Below are 14,006 nucleotides of genomic sequence, written 5' to 3' on the forward strand. Positions count from 1 at the left end.
AACGTTGAGTCATCCATTATCTTCTTCGTTTTTATATTCTTCAATATTAACTAGGAATGAAGAAAATAAAAAGATACATAGGCCCATAAGACTGGAGGACCAACTAATAGGTCCTTAGGGAAGTTGTAAGGGGAAAAATCGGACCGATTTTGAGGCGTAGGTTTGGGTAGCCCTTTAGAAATATTTTTGATAACGTATCAGGGAATACAATATTGAAAACTATTAAAAAAGGCGATTTTTGGTAAATGGATCTCTGTAGACAGGGAAACCTACTTCCTCGACACATTTTGTTCATCCATGTTCAATTACTTGGCCAAGAGTGTTTTGAAATAGGAATATCTCTATCGTTCAATGTATTAATAGTGAAGTTAAACCCACACAGTGCTTCGTAAAGTGTGATGACTTTTTTCATATGTAAATTACGACCTTGGTGTGCAAATCTTTGGTGCTCTTTTTATTGAAGTTTAACTACAACATCTGATGGTTCCAGACCAGGTTCGTGGTCACCTTCTCCCTCAAATATAAATACATAATCCGACGGAATACCTTTATCGATCATAATCTTGAGTATTGCTTTCCTTTGCATGTTTTGCATTTGAAGGAAGGATCCGCGTATTTACCCCCTCCACCACATTTGGAGCATTGAATTTGCATTTGTTGAATAAATCCTGGGCCAATTGACTTCGTTTTGACTTCAATTCCAGACCCATGACAAGTATCACAAACATTCTTCACAGTTTCACGTTTACAGGGGGGACAGCAGGATTATATATATACCGGTAGTTGCATAAATATGACGTATTTTTTTTGAGAATTATATAATAGATAATTTATTCTGGTATAAAATTTAATATAATTACTGAATATAACCGCCATCAGCTGCTATGACACCCTCCAAGCGCCCGCAGAAAGCCTTGAACACATTGATGATGGCCTTCAATGAGGCCAAATTCGGGTGGCGGGTAGCACAGACTTTCTTCTCCATTTGCCACCACACACTGTAGTCAAGGGGATTCAAATTAGGTGATTGAGGTGGCCAAATGTTTTTGTTCCAAAGTGGTATGTTGGTAGCGAGCCAATCCTGAGTCATTCCAGAGGTATGGACAGGTCTTTCAGATCTTTTCCCTCCTTGACAAGCTTCTGGACCTTGAACACAGTAGTCCTGGATAGTCCAGTGTCCTTGATTTTCTCTTTGATAAACCTACCGGCGCGGAGGAGAGTGGCAACCATATGACGTTTGGCCTCGTCATTCATCGTAAACGACTTTGTTTGATGCGAGTAAGAAAAAAAGACAAAGCCAAAAGTTTTACCGAGTTACTTCTACTGGAATTTTTTTATTTCCGGTCACGGAACCTCGAGATATAAGCGTTTAAAAATTAGTCCGCGTATTTATGCAACTACCGGTATATATATATATATATATTTTTTTTTTTGGGGGGGCTTGTTAAATTAAATTTTTGAAAATATTTCAATAGAATATATTTAGAAAATATATCTTAAACAAAAACTTTCTCTCGTGATTACTCATGGATTTTTTTTTTGTCGCGATAATTTTTCATTTTTTTTAGGGTGGGAGGGGTTCTCCCCCTTTGTAGACGCCCTTGGTTTACCAAGTCGTTTTTTGGTTTCTTTGTTGTTGTTTTTTCTTTCCAAAAGCGCTTAAAATTCCCAACTCTACATATCAACCATTTTGGAGAGGCTGGTAGATGAATAAGAATTCCTTTATTTAAATTATAATCTTTTTTATTCAATATTATTTTTAAATACGTTTAGAAACATGCATTTCAATCAATATCCACCTCAGAAATGGCATTGAAACAAAATATGAATGGTGAACATATCCCTTAATTTCTATAGACTATACACTTAATTAGTCTATCTAATAATATAAGCATATAAAACACGCTTTTTGATCTTTTTTGTCTAACTAGATAAAATTTAAAAAAGCAAATAAATAAATATTCTTTTTATAATCATAATTACTAAAAAGGTTTTAATTTTACGGGTCGGGAATTCATGGAACTGAATTTTTTTATTGTATTACAAATTAACCAATACCAATATAAAGAAAACACGTTATCAATTAGACTTATGTAAACTTAACACAATTAACGTGATATCACAAATTGATATTAAAAATATTCAAAATGTAATTATTGATGTCAAGACATGGAGATCGATGGAAAAATAAAGTGTTAATTTACAATTATGGGATTGTATTATTTTTGTTTAAACATTGAAATTCTTCATTCTATTTCTTTTATGTAAGAAGTAAATGTTATTCGTTTTTTCCAAACTTCCCCAAAATATTGAGCTCCCTTTCTACGACTTTTTCTAAACGTATTGGAATCGAAACCTGATGCCGTCTGGCAATGTAAATTATTTATTTAAGTTTCCTTAGAATCGTTTCTACTTTGAAAGCATTCGGAGAATTAGAACTGGTTCCTATGCCCCAGTCAACTTGTGCTATGCTGGTTTTCAAGCTTTCCTCTAGTTCTAAGCTACAGGGTTGAACTACATACATTACTTTAGGACAGCGATATGAATTAAACTGACCTTAATATAGAACGATTTATCTTATTCATTTCATTTGCATTGTTAGGGTTGTAAATTCTAAGCTTTTTAGACGTGAAGTTTTTTTATGTTTACAACCTGCAGTGTGTGTGTGTGTTTTTTTAAAGTGTTCCTTTAATTGGTCAGATGGAATTGCACTGACGAAGTGTAAGTAAACAATATAGTATCATTACATTTACTCCATTGGACCTAGGAATCTCCTTTGAAGTTCATATGCATAATGTATATTTCCTTCTCTATGAACGGCCGGGTGCGAACCGACGCTCAATGAGTTCAAGATAATTATTTATCCCAAGCACGTTGTCATTGAGCTTTATCATTCCACTGTTTTATTTATTTTCTTAACTGCTATCATAAGTATTGTATCGGCCCATTTCCGTCATAGACTCAAATACAACAAAAAAAAACTTCCTGAAAATTTTGCAACAAAATTATAGCAATAATTTCTAAGTTGGATCTGTTATATCCAACTTCCTGTCTGAGTGTAAGTTATTCAAATGAAATTTAGCCCACTATGAATTTTACCAGTTTCCAAGCCGCTGTGAATTGAATAAAGAAAATAACATATCGGTCATTTTCTTTCTATCAGAGGCCACAACGCCGAGAACCATCGTTTGGGCCGGATATTTGGTGAGGTAAACCCGTTGGACCTTTTTTTTTCTTTCTTCAAGGCAATGGTCGTTCTGGCGATTGTGAAATGGATCAACTGTGAAAATCTTCTTGCCCGAGAAAATTTTCACAATTGACCTATTTGCCATGATCAATGCGAGGGATTTATTGCACCTCTCGAGCCTCCTGGCTTTTATGGCCTCTATCAGAAATTGGTGTGGGATCCTTGGGAAAGAAACTAATCCCAAGTTGTGATTTGTAGCCCTCCCAATGGTCACAGAAAAGTCGTTGGGGAGGCGATCGATTTAGTAGGGTCATTCTTAATATTCTTCTCCAAACTTAACAAAAACTTCGTATCTCTCTTTAAATTATGCCCTCTACTTCCTGACATCCTGGAGAGGTCTTCTCCATTTTTTTTCATCGTGCCCAACTTAAAAACCAGGCTCCTAGTACACTTAACAATGTATGCAATCTTAATTACATCAACTCCAGTATCTAGGAGATCTGAGATGCACTGCCTTTTTGCTTGTTGCTCGATCATGATGATGAAATGACTAACTGTTAAGTATAGTTTATTTATGCAAAGAAGACGTGGGAAACAGAATATCAAAAATCGTAAAAAAAAAATATAGTAATGAGAAAATAATTATTAATTCACAGTCCACGTTTTGCTTCCCTATCCTGTATATTTTTGGATTAGGAAGACAGGGATGTCTACTTTTTCTGGATATTCGGACAATTATTACTTTGGGGGTTAGTGAAAGTAAATGGAAGGTCTCATTATGTGGAGAAGGTTATCTGTGGACTGATGGATGGGGGCATCTAATTAAGTGAAGCAATAAAATTTTTTCATGTATCTGCCACGAACAATTATAGTATAATTACAGGATGAATGCAATTGGTATCATGGAGAGGACCTTCGATGTCATCAAATCCAATAATTCATCTAACAGAAAATTACTATAAACATACATAACTAGAAATCCACAGTAAAAACATTCACAATTGTATAATCCTACGTAGAAGTTTATTCGACCTATTATGGTCGATTGAGTTGTATATCCCATTCCTCATACTTCAATAATATATTCTTCATTTTGAAATTTTTTCATTATTATTGAAAAGTCTCAATAATTGATTTTAGACTATCCGCTGTCGCATTCTCCAATTTCGAAATAGAAAGAGAAAGTATGACGTGCTGGCAAACTTATGCAATGTACCCAAGAAATGTTTGATGTTTCTTATCGTCGTAAATGTACCGAACAACATTGAGCTAAGTCAAAAGCTCAAGATATCATAACACAAATTTTGGTTACAAAAAAAAAAGTATCTTATTTTCTCCAGTATATTTGATTGCTTTTCCAAAATCATATTTGCTAGACGGTCCTTCAGTGTAATTGCCTTAATAATTTTTTTTCAATTAAATGAACAAGCTTAGAATTATACCAAACGTGGGAATCTAGGTCTTCTTTTTAGTAAATTTGAATCCTGTCTGGAGGAACTAATATTATTATCCCTACAACAAATACACCCATTCCATTATTTTTATTTTGGAACAAAAACTTATATGTGTTTATGACGGGTGGGGGGTTGCTAGAAGTTTAAATTGAAGCCAAAGGGGCGCCAGCGTGAAAAAGTTTGGGAAACCCTGATCTACATAGTACTAGTTACCATTTGCCTTTATAGTGAGTAGACTACACCTAAGCATAACCAGGAATAGTGCTTTTCGGTCCTTATTTAGGACAGACGCCATCAGTCGTGTATATCAGTCCCCAAACTTATAAAGTTTGTCCTTGATGACGTCAATCAAGATATCATGTATTCTTCATTTTTTCATATTTATAGGTTGTGGAAAATATAATGTAACACACTATCTGTTTACAGGGCGTCCACAAGGGGTGGGCTAGAGAGGCTGTAGCCCTCCTCCCATAAATTAAGGAATTTTTCTTTTTTTACTAGAAAATTTATTATTTAATTTTTTTTTTTTTTCAAATAAGTTATTTTTTTGTACACAGGTGTGAAGTTTGGAAATGTTTTATTTAAATTTAATATTTTAAATTAAATTTTTCTATTTTTTTTTATAAAAAATTATAAATTCCAAAAACCAAGCGCCCCTTCCCCCCTAATATATATATATATAATCCTGCAGAAACCCTAGTTTACTTATGAAAACTTCTGCTAAATGCAAAGTTTCTCTCTGAAGAAGCTAGCGCAGTCCTTCAATGAAAACTAACTAAAGGTAGTCTAATTTTAAGCTATAATGCTTATTTATGTTTTTTTAGTAACGCAATCGTTCCTAACATTTTATATTGTTTTAATTCTGTATGTACATTATGAGCAATATAAATAAATACCTTATTTAAAAAAATATATATAAAAACATATGATTGTACACCTCCATTATACCATGTTCATTACAGGGGTATAGTCGTATGTTTTGTCAAACACATTAGGTAGATATGTTCCTGAGACTCCTGTAATCGCAATATCTATCTCTACAACCAATTCCAAAAAAAAAAACCGAGGCAGATAAAAAATACACCGGATTTTCATCATTATTTATCTGTTAAGAATAGTCAAGGTTCGCCAATACTTTAACTTTGTTGCATTTCCCTTTTTTAAGTATGTGTGAGAACTATTCCTATTTTTAAATATGAAACAAATGAAGGATAAATCCGGTTGAAGTTTTAAAGAACATGAACTTACTTCCCTTTAAGTTTAAGATTGATATCTAAAATGGGCTAACATAGGGTGGCGAATAGTTTTCTTTCTCTCAGACATGTCATTTTTTTTCATTTTGTACGGGTCCGGCAAGTCTTTATAAATTACAAACAATGAAGTTTGACTTGGTAATGAAAGTAAAAAAAATTAAAATAAGGAATTTTATTGAGTGAAATCTATTTTTTTATAACTGAATAAAAAACAACATTCAAAACATCTTCTTCGATTTAACATTTCAAAATATTAATTCCTCTCTCCAGTAAAACTTACTGTTGTGGAAAGGAAAAAATGTGGTCACCCCAGTTAACTTTACAAAAAAAATAATTCTGATCGACAATCATATTTAGATAAATCAATGTTAATATAAAAAAAACAGTTGTATGTTTTGAAAGTGATTTGCTTGTAGTAAATACAGGAGCATGAATTCTTGCCCAAAACTTTATGTAGCTACATTGAGAATTTTAACTAATGTAGTTTCAGTCCTTATTTATTTGGTCTAGTTTAGTCTTAGAACTGGTCCTATCCGTTCTTGGGTTCGCTCCTTAAGTCTGTCTGTCCTTTGGACTTTCAGTAATAGAACTGATTAAAAAGAAGAAATATAGTTGAGTGACGTCAACAAGGACCGTAATTTTTGTCAACTTTTCTTCGTGATCTTGAATAAAAACGGTTTTTTAGGGGTAAAATGGGTTATTTTGAAGAGTATTATTATCAGTTTTTCATTGGTTGTCCTTTAAATGATATCGTTTGAATTATTGATTATTTTTGCTATTAGTCAATATAAATCAATCAAAATTTAAAACTCACATTGTGAGGAATAATTGGAGATATTGTTACACTCAGTAAAAAGGAGAAAGTTGCATCAAGTACTGCAATTTTCCTCACATTGTATATTTATTTTGTAATATTTTACCAACTATTGTACTCAGTATTTTTGGGAGTTATTAGAAGTCAACGGAAAGACAAATTTTGCTTTAATGATAAAGAAAATAACTCCGCAAGAAGTGTTACTCTCTGTTTTTCATGACTATAATCACATAGATGTGAGATGTTATACTACTCAAGAATAAAAGAAGATGAATAGCTGCTTGATATATTTTTTTTAATATGATACGATGAGCGAAGGAGTACTTTAACTAAGAGACTAAAGTACTCCCTGGCTGATCTGTAGCTAAACAACTCGTTGTTAAAAATGAGGCCTCAAATCATATTTTGTAGTATAGAGTTATATAAAATATGACCTGACCTAAATACCTTTATTATTGCATTCCCTTTTTATACAACTCTACCATATTTATAATCTACACTCTTTTTTTTTCTTTTTCAATTTGATGTACATGATAGATTGTATTTATATTCCTTAGATAAAGTATCTACGCAGTCCTATAAAACACTTAAAAATAACTTATAGTACATTCAAACAGATAAACATTGTTTCAATGTTTTTGATACAATTACAATTAACATGTAGCATATTTTTTAGCTAGAGCACTGTTCAAAAGAGTTTTTTCAGAGTAAATTATCCGATTTCTAAAATTGATGAGTTATCTATTATATAAATCTTATTATATTTTAATATACCATAAAGGATATAGAATCCTAAACATATTTTAAAAAGGATATAATTCTGATGGGTAGGTATAAAATAAATTATATGAAAGCTTTGAAGCCCAAAGAAAAACCCAATTGTTCCCTCTTGAAATTGCATGGTGTCATTCATCATTGGTTTGAGGATTATATTGTACTAAATCCATCTCTGACACTCCCCATTGACTCTTTTATTGAAATCAAAATCCATCAAATGTTGCAAGATTTTTTGTCGTCTGAGGAGCTTGATATAGATGAGATTGATGTCTGTAGAATTGCTCGGCACTAAGAATTATCTCAGGGAGAAGATAAGAAGGGATACTTGAGAGAAATCCTTGGAACTGCTATCTACTCCATTTGATTCTCTTTTTTCATCAATTCATGGATGAAGAAATTCCGAAAGGACTAATTTAAGGTGAAGAGACGATGGATATTATCAAATACATTTCCAAGAGTCAATCAATTGTCTCAAGTAACTTTTTTATTCAACATAGAATACGTAAATATAGAAGATTTCAATGACTTGATATTCAACCTCTAAATTCATGTTAACACACAATTGGATTTAGTGTCGATGAACCCATAATGATTCATGGTCTTTAAGTATACAAACCTTGTTATCATGGTTCAAGATGGATAAATATTTGATAGAATAAATTAATACTTAAAATGAAAGGACGAATGATGTGAAAACAATGAATCCTAGTGATATCCTAGATGGCAGCCTTTTAATTAATTGAACTGGAACTGTAAAGGTTTTTGCTCTTCCCAAACTAACCGAAGGAGTACATCGACAGAGGATAGGTTTCAGTTGATTTGTAAAATTTGATTTCATCAGAAGATTGTTCATATCTAACCAAAATAGGTTCAGATATGTATTCAATGATTTCATTGACAAAGCCATGGGAGCATTATTAAATACAATTTGAAAGATCCTTAGAAAGTTGAAACTATCATGAAATTGCAACTTTTGTCTAATACTGTCTTTTGTCTGGACATTGAAAGTTCAATATAAATCAAATGTAACCAATAAATCATTCTAACTCATATATAAGTTATATATTTTATGAAATTATTAATATTGAGTGATTGACTTCCAATGATAAAGATGGTTTCTTTTATAAGAGAAGTATGGGTTAAATAAGTCAGAATTCATTGTATTATACTATGGAAAAGGGGTTTGACTCATAATGAATTTGGATGCCATATAGGAAATGAACTTTATATCGCAAACCACTCATACACTATTAGGTCAATATTAAAAAAAACGGTGGAAGTCAAACATCAGTCGTACACGTGCTAAGGTATAACCTTGTATTTCTATTAACCTTGAGTTTATTCAGTCTATAGAAAATAGACTATTTAATAGGATTTTCAATACTGTTAACTGTGTAAAATAGAACTTTAAATGTATACTATCATAATTAAATACAAGTAAAACTTTTCGTATCTATAAAGCATCTTTTATTGTTTTTTAGGAAAAGGATATGATGCTGCCACACCTCTTGTATGATGAATTCATAATCTATATATGGAAAGAAAATACATGTGCGTGTGTGGGTGTTCGGGAATCTGACTAAACCAATCAATGGTTTTTGATGAAATAGTTGATGTAGATTTTTAAGGCTCTAGAAATGGTTTTGGTAACCATTTTTTTGGCCTTTAAGGCCGTGGCGCCCATAAAATAGCATTTTTCTAAAAACGATTTTTTGATTGGTAAACGACTACTTCATATGGAACAAGAATAAAGACCCTAAAATTCTAAGAATGTTTCTTGCTGCATATTGGTATGTATCTTTGCACCCTATTTTGTACAAGAGATTATAAGGCTTAGAAAAGAAAAAACAAGAACAGAGAATTTTTGACAATAATATGAAAGTTGAATGAAAGACAATTCAACTTGAAATTTTGCTTCTCTAAATATTATAATCTCCTTTTTTTAAAAGTGTACAAAGATACAACACTGCATGCAGCGAGTATAATTTATAGAATTTTACAGACTTTTTTTTTTTATATATGAAGCAAAAGAGTTCAGAATTTATTTTAATTCCTTAATGTCCCAGGCAACGCAGGGTAAACTTTGAAGGGATAATTTTATTCTTAAAAATTTACTCTCCATAAATATCACAAGGGTTATAAGTTCTAAGCACTTTCGAAACATATAACTAAACTTATTTAAAAAGGTTTTTTTACCTACTCAAATCAAAAATAAACCATTATTTTCTCATTTCCAATTCAATTCGCATCCGGTTCTCATATTTATTTTTTATAATGTTGGTACATTAGATTGTTAGTTGGTTTTTGTATGATAAAAAGGTTAGACGTCTTTTAGTGTGCTCTGTAATTTTTTACTAAAGAAAAATTCAATTTAGCAGATAATTCTTCAAAAAAATTTTGACAGATTATTAATTTTTCAAAATTTAACATTCAGTGAAAAATAAAAGTAGTATATATAAAAAAGCCATAATAATGACATGATAACCCTTGGCAATTTGAAGAATGTTTTTGAGGAGAGTATTTAAGCTGTCATTGCATTACAATGACAGTAAATAAGAGGGAGAAAATTACAAAAATCTCACTCCGTATCTAGCAAGGAAAATGGACAGGATGTCGATCCTCATTTCTACTCCGAGTCAACAAGATCTTACACTCAGTTATAAGTCCTTAAAACATCCTCAATGTTCGTCTCCATAGTTCATTAACTATTTCATACGTATTTGCTTTATACTTTTCTCTCCTCAAGAATTGAAAATAATGAAAGCATCAATGAATTTAAAAAACATTGAAAATTTCACAGACATGTAAAGGGTAAAAAATTACTCACCAACAAATCCTTAGTTTTACACTTGTGTTTCATGAGCACTGTCACTTGTAGTAGATTTATATTTATAAGTTCCCTCCTCAAGAATGAAAAAATAATGGTTACTTCTTTGTTAGATAAAAAAACAATATCTTCCAAATACCAAGAAACCTCCCATGCAGATTCCCTTTAAATTTTGAATAAAAATGACTTCTCTATGCCGTCAGGTATATTATGCATATAAAGTAGCTTCATTTGTACAGTTTATATGAAAAATTAGGAAATACAATATTCCTCGAAAAAAAAAATACGTTTAGAAGAGTATCAATCTTTATTTTCTGCTGCAACTACTCAAAAATATAGGTGGGGGACTTAATAAATGTCATACCCCTATATTTATGTATCAAAGAAGAAGAATATTTTGATCATAGTTTCAGTAACAAAGCAAACAATAACATGATCACTGATAAAATGCTATCTGTATTCACGAGAAGTTTTGTTAAAGACAAGAGAGATCATATTCAATAAAGGATTATGTGAAAATACTAAGATTGTACAACTGATAAAAAAAGCACATCAAAAAATAAAAAGGGATACATTGCATATATTTTTTAATATAAATAAGATAGGTTTAATATTATTAAATGATATCTTTTCAATAAATGTTTTTGTCCAAGTTTTTTTCAGTCATTTATATTTTTTATCTGTTACAAATCATGATCTACTTTATTATTGAGATCATTTCTGGATTAGTTTTCCAAATATCATAATTTTGAGGGAAAAAATCTATGTTAAGGGCCGTGGTAAACATTTTTATCGGGGGAGGGGGGAGCACAAAAGTCTACTTTGTTTGGTCGAGTTATAAAAATGGACCATGACCATGATAGGGTCTACATAGAAAGTGCGTACGCAAGTTTTGGGCATTCCTCCCCTTCATCCTAGGTATGTATTTTGGTTCACAATTTAAGTAATTTATTATTATATCTTGCTTACACAATTTTCCAACCCCCTCCCTCTCCTACCTACGTACGTACAGGGTGTTAAGATCAAATTGATGCATTTTTCAAGAATCTTTCATTTGTCACTGACAACATATTTTTCCTGCAGATTTAAATTAATTTAAATTGTACCTCCAGCATCAATCATAGCCTGGATAAGGACCCGGAAGGACAAACAGGCGTTGATGAGGTAGTTCATCGGCATGTTGGTCATTGTCTCCTCGAGGGAAGTAATCAGAAAGTCCTTAATGGCATGGCATCTTAGATTTGTTTAAGATCCAATGGAGCTCTGGATCTTAAATAATCCATCTAAATAAGATCCATACTGCTGGAGGTCCATCTTTCCTTCGCAATGAAGTCATGGCAGTGCACACTCAGCACTTCCAGCGACCTGTCTGATGACGGATTGTGAACAAAATCATTGTCACAGTGCAACACTTTTACTCCTATTTAAATTTAATCTTCTTTATATCTGGAGCAGCTGTTGCCATGATCCCAAAACTTCATTAAAGTTTTTTAATACAACAAATTAAAGAAACACTATCAGACTGCTGCATCATTTCAAAATTGCTGGTGCACACAAACGCCAATTTGATCTTAACTTCTGTACTTTGTACATAGCCCCATTTATAAAAATAAAACAATACCATTGAATTTTTTGTAGAGGCAGGGGCCAACCATCCCTGATTCCTTTGGTCCTGTACTATGACCGCTAATGTGTTAGTTTATTTTTACTGCTCAATCCCTAGTCTAGTGTATCTCGGCCATGGATGATTACACTTACACTTCTCACTCATTTCTCACATAATTAATTATATTTTGAACATTTTCATGTTTCGGGGTAGTTATATTCTATACACAAAACACAAAAATTATTTTTTTAAGTTCAAGGAGACTAAATAGGGGTTTGATTTATTAATATATATATATTCAAATAAAGACCTTTTCTAGTTTAATTCAAAATCAAAACAGTTATGGACAAAAAAAGAAATCGATGAAAATTTCAGTTTCGTTTTTTTTTTTTTTTTTCAGGTTAAAAAAAATGAATTTCCAATGGAATATTGGATTCGTAGAAAAAGTAAAGTTTGTAAAATTTGTCTGGAGATTCGTTACCATATTAATTTGACATATAAAATTAATTTTTTAGGTCTTTATCATCAAACGCAAAATTTTCCATTTTTACGAAAACATGCTAATTTTTTTTTGTAAGTACGAAAAAACACTTGCTAGGTTTTTGTTTTTCTTTACAATTCCAATAAATGCTACTTCGTATTTTTTTTTTTTTTAAATATGTGCAAAACAGTTTTTTGCATATTTTTTTTGCAAATTTATACTTGGTATTTTTTGGAAAAAAAATTTCATGCATATATGTTGGTATGTTATTTGAAGTTTATAACATTTTTTTTGTTATTTCATAATAAAACATTTTATATAATATAATGGTCTGAAGGGGTCTAAACCAAGGATGGTCAACCTTTTAATATAATGGGTGGCATTGTTAATTGAAATATTTTAAAAAAAGGACAAATGGGCCACAGAAAAAGATTAAAAAAATATGGATCGTATTTGAAGTTTATAACATTTTTTTTGTTATTTCATAATAAAACATTTTATATAATATAATGGTCTAGTAAATTAAATTTTTAATGGGCCAAGAAATTTAAATTTCATAAGTTAATAAAACTGATCTATTAAATTAAATAAAGGCCTAATATAAAAAAGGACAAAGCGAATTTTTTAATGGGAAATTACTTTTTAAAAAAGTCAATCTGGCAAACTTATTAATAGGAGTCCACGGATTTTTTTTTTTTTTAATTTATTAGAGAAAAAATAGATTCTGAAAAAGATTAAAAAAATATGGATTGTATTTGAGAGGGGTAGGGAAGAATGACAAATTTGGGAGCAGTTCCTTACGATCAATCATATTTGATGGGAGAAATAGTACATAGAAATGTATAGAGATAAATAAAAATGGGACATGTGGTAAGATTGACTTTTGTATTTAAATACTGAAGTAACTTTCATTTTACCAATATTTAATGAGTCATTTCAATTTGATTATATATGAAGTAAATACATTAGAATGGGATCAAAAAATGAAAGCTAGAAATATTAAACGCTTACATTCCGAATGAATAAAATTCGGCTCACAAAGATTGCATTAGAAATTTCAAAAGAATATTATAATAATCACAGGTCCCATCTGGTGTCTGAAGTTTTCAATTTTTAATTCAATTGGGACATGCAATATTTAAGGAAACAAGTTAGGAGATAATATTTTGCAACAACCACCTGGTGACACTAATCAATATTAAAATGTTATTTTGAAATTATTCTTTGGAATGTTATTGAGCTAAAGTAATAAATGGTGAAAGTTATCCTCCTTATAGTGACAATTCATTTTCTAGCCTGCCCCCCACAAAAAAACATATAACAGGCAACTGAAATTAGCAAAGCTTTTAATTCAGATCTATTAAGTTATTATAAGAGAACACAACCTTTATTTTATAGACCCTTGAAGAGAATCCTGGAGTGTAACAAAGAGAGATGTGGTCGGCTTTATTTTTGCTTCTGTATTCCTGATTTTAGAAAAGAAAACCGTATATAAGTTACCAGTCTCCATTATCCTCTCTTCTATTATGTATGTTATCTCTTAAATAGGCTATATCCAGGGATCAGTGAGTCGGAACAGTAAAAAACCTTTTTACAAATTGCGTAAG

At 31.2% G+C, this 14,006-nt stretch overlaps 1 pseudogene; it reads right to left on the reverse strand.

Moving 5' to 3' along the window:
* Positions 1-222: 222 nt before the first annotated feature.
* LOC139906293 (dnaJ homolog subfamily A member 1 pseudogene) lies at positions 223-2,524 on the reverse strand (annotated as a pseudogene).
* Between the last annotated feature and the right edge of the window lie 11,482 nt (positions 2,525-14,006).

Source organism: Lepeophtheirus salmonis, chromosome 1 (assembly GCF_016086655.4).
Source record: "Lepeophtheirus salmonis chromosome 1, UVic_Lsal_1.4, whole genome shotgun sequence".
NCBI lineage: Eukaryota > Metazoa > Arthropoda > Copepoda > Siphonostomatoida > Caligidae > Lepeophtheirus > Lepeophtheirus salmonis.